Source organism: Mesoplodon bidens, assembly GCF_964165515.1.
Source record: "Mesoplodon bidens genome assembly, chromosome: 15".
Taxonomy (NCBI): domain Eukaryota; kingdom Metazoa; phylum Chordata; class Mammalia; order Artiodactyla; family Ziphiidae; genus Mesoplodon; species Mesoplodon bidens.
Window position 1 is genome coordinate 21,447,136 of NC_138171.1, and position 16,999 is coordinate 21,464,134.

The 16,999-nt window shown below is 43.9% G+C and overlaps 1 protein-coding gene across 2 annotated transcripts in view; it reads right to left on the reverse strand.

Annotated features, from left to right (window-relative positions):
* RALGAPB (Ral GTPase activating protein non-catalytic subunit beta) overlaps positions 1-11,830 on the reverse strand; it is a 103,111-nt gene extending 91,281 nt beyond the window's left edge. For both annotated transcript variants that reach the window (XM_081255473.1, XM_081255472.1), the window contains exon 1: positions 11,580-11,830. The gene's annotated coding sequence lies outside the window, so the exon portion shown is untranslated. The remainder of the gene's footprint in view (positions 1-11,579) is intronic.
* Positions 11,831-16,999: the final 5,169 nt, after the last annotated feature.

The window sequence follows — 16,999 nt, forward strand, 5'->3', positions numbered from 1 at the left end:
CGTGTTCCACAAGAGAAGCCACCTCAATGAGAAACCTGCGCACCTCAACGAAGAGTAGACCCCACTCGCCACAACTAGAGAAAGCCCATGCACAGCAACAAAGACCCAATGCAGCCAAAAAACAAAAAAACAAAAAAATAAAAGCACATCCTTTCCCACTGACCTGAAATACCAATTTTGTCATATATTAGACTCTCATTTATATAGGAATCTATTTACAAATCTGTTCTGTTCAACTATTTGTCTATTCCTATGTTAATGCCATAACGATTTTTTTAAATTAATTTATTTATTTATTTTTATTTTTGGCTGCACTGGGTCTTTGTTGCTGTGTGAGGGCTTTTTCTAATTGTGGCGAGCGGGGCTACTCTTTGTTATGGTGCACGGGCTTCTCATTGTGGTGGCTTCTCTTGTTGCGGAGAACGGGCTCTAGGCGCGCGGGCTTCAGTAGTTGTGGCACGCAGGCTCAGTAGTTGTGGCTCGTGGGCTGTAGAGTGCAGCCTCAGTAGTTATGGCGCACAGGCTTGGTTGCTCCGCAGCATGTGGGATCTTCCCGGACCGGGGCTAGAACCCATGTCCCCTGCACTGGCGGATTCTTAACCACTATGCCACCAGTGAAGTCCAGCCATAATGATTTAAATTCAGTGGCTTTACAGAATGTTTTAACATCTGAAGAGGAAGCTCCCTTTACTTTGACTACTCTTTTTCAAAACTTTATCAGCTATTCTCAGGCATTTACTCTTTTATATAAAAGTTAAGGGCCTCCCTGGTGGCGCAGTGGTTGAGAGTCCGCCTGCCGATGCAGGGGATACGGGTTCGTGCCCCGGTCTGGGAGGATCCCATATGCCGCGGAGCGGCTGGGCCCGTGAGCCATGGCCTCTGGGCCTGCGCGTCCGGAGCCTGTGCTCCGCAACGGGAGAGGCCACAACAGTGAGAGGCCCGCATACCGCAAAAAGAAAAAAAAAAAAAAAAAGTTAAGATGACTTTATCCAATTAAAGGAAAAAACCTTGCTAAAATTCTAATTGAAATTGCTTATGCATGTTCCCAGTTTTATCTTCTATGGCCACTTTCCCACCCCATCCTCCAAGCTATGACCCAAAGAACCACTGATGATTGCTCAAAACCGACAAGTTTGTTCATACTCTATATTACTGTTCATGCTGTTCCCCACCTCTTTCCACCTTATGAAGTCTTCACACTTCAAAGCACAGCTCAAATGTCCTCTTCGGTAAAACTTTTTTTGACTCCTCCAGTCACCCCTCTTCACCAGCTCTGAGTGTCTACTACAGGCTATTAATATTAAGCTTCACGTTTGGTTATTCGTTAGCTTTATAAAGATATCTTCACCACAAGTGTGTCAACCTTCTTTTTGAGGGGAAACCTCACTTCCTGAATCTTTGAGAAGTCCTTGGCACACAGTGAATACTGAATGTTTCAGAATGCCAAGGTTTATCAGTGGGAAAAAGGAAGATGTTAGAAGGTGTTCCATTTATGCCACTGAAGGAAGTCCAAAATTTTGCATGCTGTATACATATAAAAACTGAAAATGTCCATTTGCTTTAAGCTATTTATTAGTATTAAAAAAGTAGTTGGTCGGGCTTCCCTGGTGGCGCAGTGGTTGAGAGTCCGCCTGCCAATGCAGGGGATACGGGTTCATGCCCCGGTCTGGGAAGATCCCACATGCCACGGAGCGGCTGGGCCCGTGAGCCATGGCCGGTGAGCCTGAGCATCCGGAGCCTGTGCTCCACAACGGGAGAGGCCACAACAGTGAGAGGCCCACGTACCGCAAAAAAAAAAAAAAAAAAAAAAAAGTAGTTGGATGGTTTTCAAATATTCAAGGAATACTTAAATAATATTTAGTGGCCATTTCGGATAATACATTGTTGGAGAGAAAAAAATGTTTTAAGAAAAAAAAAAAAAGACAAGCTAGCTCTCAAACTCCACTGCATACATAAGAATCATTGCGGGGGGGCGCCTCTGGTTTAAAATGTAGATTTCAAAACTCCATCCCCAAAAAGCTCAATTCTGTAGGTCTGGGTTAGGGCCTGGGAATTTGCATTTTTAAGAAACAGCTACCACCCTTCCCAATTTTGAAGTAAAGACAGGAGTATCGGGCTTCCCTGGTGGCGCAGTGGTTGGGAGTCTGCCTGCTGATGCAGGGGACACGGGTTTGTGCCCTGGTCCGGGAGGATCCCACATGCCATGGAGCGGCTGGGCCCATGAGCCATGGCCGCTGAGCCTGCGCGTCCGGAGCCTGTGCTCCACAACGGGAGAGGCCACAACAGTGAGAGGCCCGCGTACTGCAAAAAAAAAAAAAAAAAAGTTAAAAAAAAAAAAGTCAGGAGTATCTTTCTTGAAAAAACACTATGAAAGACCAATCAAAACAGGATTAAGGGCTTCCCTGGTGGCGCAGTGGTTGGGAGTCTGCCTGCTGATGCAGGGGACATGGGTTCGGGCCCTGGTCTGGGGGGATCCCACATGCCGCGGAGCGACTGGGCCCGTGAGCCACAACTACTGAGCCTGCGCATATGGAGCCTGTGCTCCGCAACGGGGGAGGCCTCGACGGTGAGAGGTCCGCGCGCCGCGATGAAGAGTGGCCCCCACTTGCCACAACTAGAGAAAGCCCTTGCACAGAAACGAAGACCCAACGCAGCCAAAAATAAAAACAAATAAATTAAAAAAGAAGGCTCAACATTAAAAAAAAAAAAACAGGATTAATAGCTCTTAAATTCTTAAAATTTTTAAAAAAGTTTTTAAATATAAGAGATTTAAATTCTTCAAATCTATTAATGTTTAAACGATTACATGGAAGAAAATGAAATAAATGCTTCAAGAAACACGTAAGGTAGGGACTTCCCTGGTGGCCCAGTGGGTAAGACTCTGCGCTCCCAATGCAGGGGTCCTGGTTTCAAACCCTGGTCCAGGAATCAGATCCTGCATGCATGCCGCAACTAAGAAGTCCGCATGTCACAACTAAAGACCCCACATGCCCCAACTAAAGAGCCCACGTACTGCAACTAAGACCGAGAGAGAGAAAAGGTTGAACTAAAATATTTAACACATGTAACAGAAAAACATAGCTGCTAAATTTCAACAAAATGCATAAAAGACAAAAAATAATAAGACAAAGATGTACCTTATAATTACAGTTGTCCCTTGGTATCCACGGAGGACTGGTTCGAGGACCCTCCAACAATACCAAAATCACAGATGCTCAAGTCCCTTATATAAAAGTATGTGGCACGGGCTTCCCTGGTGGCGCAGTGGTTGAGAATCTGCCTGCCAATGCAGGGGACACGGGTTCGAGCCCTGGTCTGGGAAGATCCCACATGCCGCGGAGCAACTAGGCCCGTGAGCCACAATTACTGAGCCTGCGTGTCTGGAGCCTGTGCTCCACAACAAGAGAGGCCGCAATAGTGAGAGGCCCGTGCACCGCAATGAAGAGTGGCCCCCGCTTGCCACAACTAGAGAAAGCCTTCGCACAGAAACAAAGACCCAACACAGCCATAAATAAATAAATAAATTAAAAAAAAAAAAAAAAAAAAAGTATGTGGCATATAACCTATGCACATTCTCCCATATACTTTAAATCATCTCTAGATTATTTATAATACCTAATACAATGTAAGTGCTATGTAAATAGTTCTAATTACAATATAAATGCCGTGTAAATAGCTGCTTACATACAGCAAATTCAGGTTTTTCTTTTCGGAACTTTCTGGATTTTTTTTCCCCAAGTATCTTTGATTCATGGTTGGTTCAATCTGCAAATGCGGAACCCACCAACAGAAAGGGCCAACTGCAGATGCAAATTAAACAATGAAGAGAAAATAAACATTGGAAACAAACATTAAAAAAAAAAAACACAAATTAACAAAGGCATTATTTTGTAAATATTAAACTAGCAAAATGATTAGGAGGTAAGGCCAACAGGACACACTCAAGAGTTTAGGGCAATGATTTTCAATTTAAAAAAAAAAAAAAAAAAAGGACTGCCCCCACCCAGGGTATTTTGGAAATATTAAGTGCACTTTTGGTTAACGCAACGACTGGGGCATGTTACTGGTATTTATGGGTAGATCCAAGATATCTAGACATCCTGTAACCCAGGTGACAGTCCTGCACAATGAATAATTTTGCTACATTTCACCTGACTTTCTAATGTCTGCCAGAAAATCATTCTGTCCTTAATTGTCTAAGGCTAAAAATCTAACTTCATTTTACTCATAAATACAAAATATTTTGTGCTATTTTAATATACACTTAATTTTCCAGTAACACAATTAACCATGCAAACCGAGGAAAGATTCAGCTTTTTTATGTTTGGAACCTTACCACACCAAGAATTGTTCACCATTTCAGAACAATCACATCACCAAAGGCCATACCTTGTGTGGTGTCTGAGTTGCTAACACCACACACTGCTGTCAGGAGCACAATCCCAAGAACTACATGCTACTTACTTAGCCCTTATTTCAAATGTCAAATATAAAGTGCCATATTACTGTCTTACTTTCTCAAGTTATAAGTAGACACAAGCATCCGACCATTTTGTTATGTCCTCTAGTATAGCTCTACCTGAGCATTTTTACCGAAATACCAATTTTATTGGAAGGATAGTAATTTATGGTTATCATTTGTTATTGTTAGTTTCACAGATTTTTTTAAAATTCTATGTGTTGGTCGGTTATATATTATCTGTTAATTTCAGGATACTGAAGCAGTCATTACCAATATTAGGTCTGGGAAGGATGAAAACCTCCAGTCTAGGAAACCAAACATGGGGTGAAGTGGGTAGGGTGCACACTGGGGCAAATTAGAGAATTAAGGTTCTCTTTAAAGGACACAATCACTACTCAGCCTTAGCCAACTATTACCTTGAAGGAATGTAGACCCAGTGTTGCCTGATAATCCAGTTTTTCAAGAGACACAGAAAATCTGGACATCTCTGTGAAGTCCACTCTTTAAATGTTAGCAACTAATTCAAGTTTTAAAAAAAAACAGGATGTAAGCTAAAAAGTACTCATCTATGGGTCAGTTTACGCCTCTGATCAAAGATAAAGGCATATGCTAGTTTTGGTAACTGAATTAGCATGATTCTTGTGGAGGGAAGGTAGGGAGGCATACACTATGAATGAGCCATTGCTGCCCTGAAAGTCACCCTAACCCACCTCTGATCCAGGGTCTGGGCTTACTACCCAACTATGGAAGTCCTATAACTTCATTTTGTTTCATGTTTGTTGCTGTTAGGAAAAAAAAAAAAAAAAAGATGAGGGCAGAGTGTAATGTCACAGATTTGGCAGGGTAAGTCCCGTTGGGTCCAGTTTTGTCAGTGGCCAGCCTAGTCTTAAACACACAAATAAGAGCCTCCTCTTGCTGTTGCACCTCAAGCTGTCCAAAGCAACCCAGAGATCTCAAAGAACATCTGTAGTTTCAAGAACCAGAATTGTTTCACAGCCTAGGTCCTCCTGGGCAAAGATGTTCATATGTGCATCAACCTTTCAGGATAGCACCACGGTAAAACCCTGCTGGGCCTTGATTGCCTAGTCCACTTGCCATGGAATTGTTTGTAGCTCTATCCTGCCGATAAATTGACACACCTGTAAGGCACCTCAGGCTAATGCCTAACCATTCACCCAAGGATAGCACGAATGTTTTGCCAATACACAGTGGGAGACACAGTAATATCAGGTGCTTTGACCCAGTAACACCACTTAATTTATCCTGATAAACAACTCAATAGAAAAATGCACGAGGCATTCATTCACTGTAGTATTATACATAAGATGGGGAAGTGATCAGAATTTAACTGTCCATCAATAATGGAATACCTTCACAATTAGGGCATATTAACTCTATATACTATGATGTAGCCATTACACACAGAGATGAGAAGCATGAAAACAAATAGGAGACTGGTTAAGAGCCAGGACTCTGGAACTAGACTTCTTAGATTCAAATCCCAGTTCCACCACCTGCAAGTTGGAAAATCCTGCAAAAGTTGCTCTACCTCTGTGTCTGAGCATCCTCATCTGTTAAATGGAGATAACAGTAGGATAACAGCCTACTTTGGAGTTGTGATTAGAAAACCAATACATGTAAGATGTTTGGTCCTACCTAGTCCAAAGTAAGCAATCAACAAACAATAGCTCTTATGGAGGAAGAGTACTATGAATCCTCAGATTGGAGATTTGAAATTAACTTAGTAAAAACTGAGGGCAGAGAATGAGAGAAAGTTTAACTTTATCATAGGAATAATACAACAGGAACTGAATTCCTATTAAGGAAATTTGATGGAAGTATCTAAGACAGGCTGAAGGGAAAGCAGACTCCAGTGTCTCTAACATATTGAGGACGGGGAGGGCAGGAAGGATGGGAACATTGCAGGGAGGGCTGGGCACTGTGGTGAGATACTGAAGTCAGAGGGCTGAGAGCTTTGGCTGCTGTGTTAGGATCCTATGAGTCTCCTTCCCAGCTAGGCTCTGGTGGCTATCAACTTGAGCTGCGAGCAGAGAAGCCTCCACTTTCAATACTCCAGAAGTGATAGGAGGAAAGCAAAGATGACAGTGCTACCCTGCAGATCACTTAATCTCCTTCCCAACTCTGCATGTATCCATTTTCTAGGTAATCTCTGGATGTTTCTACTATCAGGTCACTGTGTGCTGGGTAACAGTTTATGACTTGTAGGTACAACCACAAAGTAACATGAAGGTTTGGTCTAATTGACAAACTACCAAAATGATCAATACAGTGGTAGACACACTAAGACCACAGCTTGGCATTAATTACATCAATTAACTCAGCCAATATTTATTACATGCCCTCTATACACCAAGCACAGGGACTATAATAATGAATAAACATCGTCCTTGCTCCCAAGGAGCTTCAAATCTAATTACAGAGAACAGTTTTTTTTAACTTTGTAAATTCGTACAGCAGTCATTTCATTAAATAAACATTTATTAAACACCTGCTATGTGTCAGGTATTGTCCTAACATGTAGGGAAGCAGATAGGAACAGGACACAATGGCTGCCCAAGAGAAAGTTTCACAGTGAAGAACAGAAATCCATGATGAATAAATCCATGATACAGCAGTATTCAACATGGTAACTGAGGTGATGAGTTACGAAGGTGGCATCCTACAACAGAAAAACTATTGCAGATCTTGCTTGATAACAATGTACCTTTGCATAATTGATCATTTTCAAAGAGCTTTCACATGTTATTTCATTTCAGTTCAATAACAAGCCTAGAAATTTAAGCAAGACAGATGTCACTAGCCTCTACAACTTGCTCAGGGTCACATCAAGTAACAGTAGAGCTGGGACAAGAAACTCCACCTCTTGCCTCGAAGTCCAATGCTCCTTCTTTTGTTCTGACTCGGTACCTCACTATATGACCTTGGACAAGTCACTTGGCATTTCTTTGTCATAGTTTCCTCACCTGTAAAACAGGGAGAATACCTGCAGTACCTAGCTAAAGTGACTTGGGAAAAGGATCAAATAAAACAACATAAGTCAACATACTTTGAGCTGTACAAATGCAAGGTACACACTATCAGGCATGCCTTGTTTCTCTTAGGAAAAATAGGGTACAGGGTGCCAAAACACTGAATAAATGAACTGAGTAAATAAATGCTGGATTTTAAGGTGCGTAAGTGCATTCAAGGTCATCCATATAACCTTTACAACTAATAAAGGCACAAGGAACATATTTCATATTTCTGTTGTAGTCCTATTGACCCCCAAGGCAAATATCAATCAAGCTTGGCCAAAAAGGAATGTATTCACCTGTGCACCAGATTCTGTTAAGGATCCTATCAAACACCTGAGTTACAAGAAAGGGAGACAGGTTCTGCCTGCATTCTTGAACCCCAAAAGTGAAAACAGGTAGTTTTTGCTAGTCTGTCCAAAAAATATGGATACTCTGCCTGCTCCCACCTCCACCACAGCTCTCATCTTTTATGCCTCAGACTTGCTCTAACACAGCAGCCATAACCACGTGTTACTTAAATTGAAATTAAATTATAAATTCAGTTCCTTAGTTAAACTAGTCACATTTCAAGTCCTCAATATCACATGTGGTTAACTGCTACCACATTAGACAGTGCAGATATAGAACAGTTCCATCATTGCAGAAATTTCTATTTGACAGAGCTGCCTTAGATACTATACTTTTACCTTTATTACAACCCTGACTAGACTATAGATTCCTGAAGGAAAGGGGCTGTGTCTTATTTATCTTAATATCCCCAGTTTATATAGCAAAGTACATGTCATACTACAAGCACTCATTATATATCTAACTTAATATCTCAAACATAGCAGACTACTCTGTCCACTTCCCCCATCCCCAACGCACACACACACACAACAACAACAACAACAACAACAAGAAACAAGACATCCTCTCACATGAGGGGCATGAGGGTGGAAAGGGATACTGAGTCCAGAGGAAGGAGACCTGCATTCTATTCTTAGATGTGCTACAGCCAACCATGTAGTCTTGGGCAGGTTACCTATTTTCTGCATCTAAAACTTAAACTCCATGTACCTTAATTCTAAAACGTTTAATCGTCTTGCACCAAAGAAAATCATGTATTCTATCGAAAAGCCCTTTACACATGTCAGGGAACACATCTGCTAACACTGATGGGTACCTCAAATTAAAAAGAATCCATTTCTAGGTCTCAGGCTATCATGATTAGAGTCATTTTTGGTCTCTAACTGAGCACGTGTAGTTTTTCACCTTTTCTGGGGGATCAAACTAGAGACTTAAACCTCAGGCTTGAAGATTGAGTTTCTTCCATGTGCTAAGGCCAGAACTGGATACTCTGCCCATATCTGATCAGAGAAACAAGGGCAAGTTTCTTGAGTATCTGAATTTAACATAAATTATCCCATCAGTTTCTACATTAGCCTTAGCCTAAAATTTGAGTAAATAGTACAAAACAGAACCAAGAAAACTCTATAACAATCTGTATGATGTAAAGAATGTCATTACGTGAAATGTGTTTCTTATTCAGTCCACATACTTTACCATATTTAACTACTATTGAAAATCTTTCTTGTCCAAAAACCTCTTCATAATGACCTTCACACACATACTCACTCAATCACTTTTATAAACCTTACATGGTTTTAAGACCAGCCAAGAACAAAGATAATCTGAATTACCAGGCTGCCTTCCTTTATAATTTGTAAATATGTTGGGCAACAGCAGTTCAGGCATTCTGTAATAAATATATACTAAGTTTGTCAATTCCTCTGACATCAAGGTTTTAATCTTTATTAAGTACTTCTTAAGTCATCCCTCCTAGTAACAGGATGAACTACTACCAACAGCACTTCCCTCTACTAGTATTTACCAAGTACCAGCAAGGTAACAACATTTAGTGGATGACAACTAAACGCTAGTTTGGACAGCATAGTGTTTAGTAGGGAACACATGCAAAGGCCTAAGGGCAATAAAAAGGTCTCCACTACAGAACTGATTGTATCTGACTATGATAAAACTATATAATATAAAGCAACAAGGCCTCCCTGGTGGCGCAGTGGTTGAGGGTCTGCCTGCTAATGAGGGGGACACGGGTTCGACCCGTGATCTGGGAGGATCCCACATGCTGCGGAACAACTAGGCCCGTGAGCCACAATTACTGAGCCTGCACGTCTGGAGCCTGTGCTCCACAACAAGAGAGGCCGCGATAGAGGCCTCAGCACCGCGATGAAGAGTGGCCCCCACTTGCCGCAACTAGAGAAAGCCCTCGCACAGAAACGAAGACCCAACACAGCCATAAATAAATAAATAAATAAAATTTAAAAAGAAAACATCATGAAGTCTTACTATATGACACCATATAGTAAGAAGTCATTAATTAAAAAAAAAATCAACCAATGTTGACTGCACATAGTTAGTCTTCCCTAGTGTCTCGCCAGTTCTAAGAACTCAACGTGTTTATTTAACTGCTGGATGGAAAAGTTAACGAGTATTTTCAAGCAAACAGAACAAAACTCTGTAGAGCAAGAACTACCAAACACCTTTTGCAAAAGTGGAAATAGAGAAGAACCGATTTGCAGCATGCAGTCTGTGACATAAAAGGGACACAAACATTCCATTCAGTAAAACCTTTGTTGAGTCTGTATGTCAAAGAACTGGGAGGAATACAGAGATGAGAAAACATGGCTCAAGTCGCTCACAATCTAATAAAACACAGAAATACAACACAGAAAAATCACTGGTAAATTCCATTATGATGATGCTAAAGAGCAAACAGGAAAGACCCAAGGTGGTTGGAAGCAAGAGGTGTGAGGGTCACAGAGGCTTCTTGAATGCTGGGAGTTATGCAGCCAGAGGTGGGAAGAAAAGACTACGTTTATGTGTGTAAGAAACAGCAGAAGGGTGTGTGTCTGGGCGGAGCAGGGAGAAAACACAGAGGACAGACTAGGCAGATAACAGCATATTCAAACAAGACCCAAAGATCAGAGACACTATAACCATGAGTACTGTGTATCCAGGAAAATTGCAAACTAACAGTTTTGCATGAGATGGACCTTTAAAAGGTCCAGCTGACTCACAAATCCTGCAGAGAAAGTTACTTCCCACCCCCAACAGGCTTTCACAAGGTGTAGTAGTCCGTGCGCCTAATGAAAAGATCTCTGCAGGTGGAAACTGCATTTTAAACAAACTCCCAGAAAATTCTCCTACACACTTAAACTGGAGAAACACCGAAACGTTTTACTGAGATGCAGAATTATCTACGGTAGCAGTTCCCAAACTTTGCTGCACACTGAATTCATGTGGGGATCTTTAAGAAATACTGCTGTCTGGCTTCCCCCACCGACCCCACTCCCAAACACGGTGATTTAATTGGCCTGGCTCTGCTACCTGGGCATCAGGAATCTTTAAAAGCTGCCCCAGGTGATTTCTACGTGCAGCGAAGTTGGAGAGCCACTGACCTAATTGTTAAGAACTTGAATCTCGAGTCAAATTTACCAGCTCCGTGACCTTGGGCAAGGAAGTCAACCTAACCATTTAGGGCCTCAGTCGCCTCGTCAGTAAGATGGGGATAATCATCCTCCCGTACCGGGTTGTTGTGAAGTTAGATGGGGTGAACGTAATGGTCTGGCACAATGGCCGGCGTATAGTAAGCGCTTAACAGGGGCTAGCTGTTTATTCTCATTATTAACTCTTCCTCCTCCGACAGTCACCGTGCAACGGGCAGCATCGTCCCAAAGGGCGACAGCCACTCGACCAACCTTTCTGCTGGACCAGATTCTTCGCCAGAGTTGTCTAGCTCCGCTCCAGACCCGCCCCCTCCCCCAGGCTGCCAGGAAAGAGCTTCGCCCGGCCGGGGCAGCTCTCAAGGGCCACCCCGGGTTTGAACAGACCCGACAGAAGCCGCCGACTCCACAGCCAAGCTGCCCCGGACCCCGTGGGTCCCCCCCCAAAAATGAGATGCGCTTCCGAAGGGCCCTTGGAGCCACCAGGGCCGAGAAACAAGGCTTAGCCATCCCTAGACCGCCCGGAGGGGAGGAGAGGGGAGGGTCCGGTCGCGACGGGGAGGGCCGCCCGGTTACCTGAGGCGACGGGCGGGGCCCGCATTGCTGGGGCGGGCGCCGCCGCCGCCGCCGGCCGCACTCGGCCTTCCGCCTCACGCCACCCGCGCCATAGGCCCGGCGCTTTCGCTGCCCCCGCCGGCTGTCCTCAGGCGGTCGCTCCGTCCACCCGTCAGCGACTCTCCCAGGGCGCCCGGGTCGACGAAGGCCACTCGGGCCGGCCGGCTAGGCTCTGCTCAGGCAACTTCCGACTGCCAGGGGCGGCAGCGTCAAATAACTCCCCGAGCCTAGAGGATCACTGCGCGTGCGCGGCGCGCCTAATCAGAGGCTTGTGTGGGGCCGAAGCGGCGGCGTCAAATAATTCCCAAGACACGGAGACGGAAGCTGCGCGTGCGCAGCTATCCCAGATCGCCGCGCGCGGGGTATAGTCCCGCCTCCCTTTCCGGAGGAGCAGGAGGGGTGAAGTGACGGACTCTCCTACTTCATCGCAACACAGGCGTGAAGGCGGTCCACATGCGTCCCTACGAAACAGTTGGGACTCTGCGTGTTTTTGATGCGGACGGAGTAAGGGTCTTCTCTGCAAGATTCTGGCTCCCACTCAGGTTCTAAGAATTTCTCACACCAGTACAGAACCCTTCCTTTGAAATGTTGTCCTTTACCCGCCGCCCCCTTATATTGATAGCATGATGAGCAATGTTCAATTCCAGGCCAGATGTGTGTTACAAAGATGAATCGGACATCAGATTCAGAGCCTGTCATTAAGGAGCTGAGTCTGATATAGGCGATAAGACATTATTAATAGTAGTAATAATAGCAAGAGCTACCGGTTTGAGCACCTACAATGCACCACACATTTCGTAAACAGTACCACTTCCAATCATTTGGTTTCAGCTTCAACGAAGAAAATGATAAATACCATTAGAGAGATACAGCTCAAGTCCCTTGGGAGTGTAAAGGAGGAAACTTGGGCTGAGAAAGAAGAGGAGGGAGAACCTGGCCTTGAGACTGTCCTTGATATTCAGAGAGGAAGGGATCAGGGTAGTAGTGCTGAAGTCACGGTGTCTGAAAAGAGCAGAATGGAGCAAAGAAGATGCTGACTCCTCCTCCTTACCCTCAGTTAGAAGAGACCATGGAGGAAGGAGTGACAAAGGAACTGGTATCCTCATGGAAAAAAAAAAATAAGAGTGGGGCTTCCCTGGTGGCGCAGTGGTTAAGAGTCCGCCTGCCGATGCAGGGGACACGGGTTCGTGCCCCGGTTCGGGAAGATCCCACATGCTGTGGAGCAGCTGGGCCCGTGAGCCATGGCCGCGGAGCCTGGCGTCCGGAGCCTGTGCTCCACAAGGGGAGAGGCCACAACAGTGAGAGGCCCACATACAGCCAAAAAAAATAAAAAAATAAAAAAAAAATAAGAGTGTTTCCTCAATATTTTGTCTCCTCCCACACACACACACACATACATACCCAGGAAAGGAGAGAAAAGGAAAAGGAAGAATGTTCCAGGACAAGAACAGGCTATATCCAGGATACTTTGTGGATCGAAGCAATACATTTCAATTAAACGCAGTGTGGCACATGTTGTAAGAGGCTCTCAATATTTCTTCCAATCACTTATCCCTTGCTTTTCCAAACTACAGAGGCTGGAAAGCAAAGCACACAGTTCCCACCTTCCCTTGCAGCTAGAAGTGGCAATAAGACAAAGTCCTGGCCAATAAGATGTAGGCAGAAGTCCCAAGGGACAGCTTCCCTTCCAGAATAAAAAGGAACTCTTTGGAAGTTTGTGACCTTCACCCTTCCCCTACTTCATGTTTGGAACTAAGGCACAACACCCGGAGGTGCAGCAATCACCTTGAGACCATGAGGAGGATTGTGCTAAGGAAGATGAAATAAAAGAACAAAAGAAGTCTGGTTCTTTAGGTCGTACTCAAGCACCTGCACAAACCCTGGACTGCCTTCCTGTTTTATGAGGGGGAAAAAAAATCTTTTTTAGACCACAGTTTGTCAAGTTACCTGTTACAGTCAACCAGACTCATTCCTAACGTAATAAATATGGAACATCTGTAATATGTCAGACAGGTAAGGAGCTGATAATGGAGGTGATGGCTTAGAAGAGCAATAGGTGATGGGAACTGGAAAAATGACAGACACAGAGGACTGGGAGGCTGTCAAAGCTTTTAGGGAGATGATGAAAGTACATCTATCTCCCACCTGATGACTTTAATTGACTCCTGAAAATTCTGCCTCTAAGTGAAAAGCTGATAAATGAAAAAAATACATATTTCCATTAATTTTTTAAATTTTTATTTATTTATTTTTGGCTGCATTGGGTCTTAGTTGCTGTGCACAGGCTTTCTCTAGTTGCAGAGAGCGGGGGCTACTCTTTGTTGTGGTGCGCAGGCTTCTCATTGTGGTGGCTTCTCTTGTCATGGAGCAGGGCTCTAGGCGCATGGGCTTCAGTAGTTGTAGCACGTGGGCTCAGTAGTTGTGGCTCACGGGCTCTAGTGCACAGGCTCAGTAGTTGTGGCGCACTGGCTTAGTTGTTCTGCAGCATGTGGGATCTTCCCGGACCAGGGCTCGAACCCGCGTCCCCTGCATTGGCAGGCAGATTCTCAACCCTGCGCCACCAGGGAAGCCCTTCCATTAATTTTAATGGGAAAAAGATAGGTGTTCAATTCCAACCCAAGACACCTAAATATTTTTAACAGACAAACATGTAGCAATGGAACAATGGAAACAAAAATCATATAAGCAATAAATAAATAATTTTAAATTCAGAATATGGCTTCTGCAGGGGGGAAGGATAGTTAGGGGGTTTGGGATTGATATGTACACATTGCTATATTTAAAATGGATAACCAACAAGGATCTACTGTAGAGCTCAGGGAGCTCTGCTCAATAATATGTAACAACCTAAATGGGAAAAGAATTTGAAAAAGAATAGATACATGTATACGTGTAACTGAATCACTTTGTGGGACTTCCCTGGCGGTCCAGTGGTTAAGACTCTGCGCTCCCAATGCAGGGGACATGGGTTCGATCCTTGGTCGGGGAACTAAGATCCCACAGGCCACATGGTGTGGCCAAAAGATAAATAAATAAATGAAACTGAATCACTTTGCTGTACACCTGAAAATAATACAACTATACTCCAATATAAAATAAAATGCTAAAAAAAGAATGTGGCTTCTACATAAAAAATGTAACGTATAAGGACTAATGTACTGACCAAGATGACAAGATTTAATATTAGGTGAGGGGTGGCGGGTGGAGGAAAGATACAAGTGAGCAGTCATTTTTTAAAGGTGATATTATATTTCTGCATATTTTCTTTTCCAATTTAAAAAAAAATTTTCAGTGTTTCTCTTAAACCAACATAAAAATAAAGTTATAACACACACAAACACCTTGAGGGAAAATTAAACATCAGAACACTTTGAAACATATGCAAAAAGTGTGCATGCACAATAGACTGAAGAGACATATGAAATGCTATACAGAATAAAACATTTGGATTCTCCCAACAGGGCACAATTCAAATCTGTTCTACATCGTAAATTCTAACTATAAAAGTAGAATGAATTGGGGAATTGTCTTCATCTGAAACTGTAGTCAGAATAATCACTTGGTATCATGTACTTAATTACTGTGTATTAAAAGGTATTGCATTTGAAAAAAGGAAAAAAAATGGAGCAGTTGTATCAACCTTATGTGGAAGACTTTTTTCCTGAACTGACCTCACCAATATATATAATCCATCCCCCAGTTCTTCTTACAATGTAACCAACATCTCCCCGCTGAGAGATGGATCCATATTCCCTCTCCTTGAATCTGGTTGGCTGCTGTGACTGTTCTGGCCAATAGGGCAGAAGTAATGCTTGGCGACTTCTGGGGCTAGGTCATAAGGAGGATTCAGCTTCCACCTGGCTTACTCGCTTTTGCAATGCTCACCCTCAGTACCCAGTCACCATACTGGGAGGAAGCTCAGACCACATGAAGAGAGCATGTGGAGATGTTCCAGCTGACAACCTGAGACAACCTGTCTCAGCTGACAACATCAATGGCCAGACATGTGAATGAGGAAGGCTTCAGATGATTCCAGTCCCCAGGCTTCAAGCCAACTCACCTGAAAGCAAGCAAAGCAGAGACAAGATAACCCCAGCCCAAATAGCAGATTCATGAGCAAAATAAATATTGTCATTGTTTTAAGCCACTAAGTTTTGGGGTAAATTGTGTGGAACCATAGTAAGTGGAACAGTTTTCAAAAGCCATAATTGAGAAAAGTGTTTAACTGAACAGATATATGAGAGGTATGTCATCTGTAGCCAGTTTTTTTTTCCCTTTTCTTCCTTTTTCAGTTGTGCAGAACTAGCTTGGTGTGGAAAATGGCTGAGAAGATCCACTTCTATTTCTCCTGAACCTAACGCAATACTAGCACAGTGTATGTGCTCAATAAACATTTGTTGGATGGATGGGTGGGTGGCTGGAAGATTCATTGGCTCAGCATTGAACCCAGTTTCTTGCTGGACCGTTAAGTCTTAGTGAATAATATCCAGTGGTAGAGGTAGAAAATATCATTAGATCTAGGTAAGAGGTCCCCTGCCCCAGACCTTGTGCTTCAAATGGTACTGCATTTTGGATTGGTATTCCCCAAAATTTTCTGAGTGCCTCTCCAGGCCACCAATGCCATCTTGGCCTGGTGCCCCAATCCAGACCAGGCCCCGTGTGGGTCCTGTTGGCCAGAAATTTCTACCTTGAAATCTTCTAAGTCTCACTTCAGTGGTTGGGGCTGGCCAGAGGTGCCGTCTAGGAACAGCTACCCCGTCCCAGACCATGTCCATCCCGGGTGGGTCTCATTCTCCATTACTTTTCTTTGAAGAACTCTTCAACCCTCTATCTTACCCCCACCCCCCTCTCATTTATGTGTGGGGTTGACCAGATGCCCTGAGATACTCCAGGACTCATGTCATGGAGCCCCATAGCCAGCTCTGATTCCAAGAGGACAGCCAGGCAAGGACCTCACTCTTGCTATCTGATACAGTAGTTCTTTCACCCTTTGTGCAAGATTGGGCTGCCGAAGTAGTTTTAGTATGATTCTGATGATTCTCACTCACTTTGGAACCAGGCTAGGTTTAAGATTGCGAGCCACCAACAATCCACTGCAGACGCTTGAGCTGCAAGTGTGGACCCAGGTACTGGCTTGCACCTCTCTGTTCAGACCACAGTGCCCCTCTGACCTAGTGCAGCCAGGGAAATGGGAGAAAAGGGCGGCAGATGTCCTTTACCCTGTGTGTTCTGCTGTCCCTTCCCCAGCCAGCCCCCAGGGTGGTCACCTCACTCCCTTTGGCAGAAGCGGCCATGCCCGTTTCCTCCAAGGACTTTTGAGATGTTGAGCTGCAAGGCCGATGTGCTCTTTCCATCGATGTACTTTTCATGCCTCCAATCAG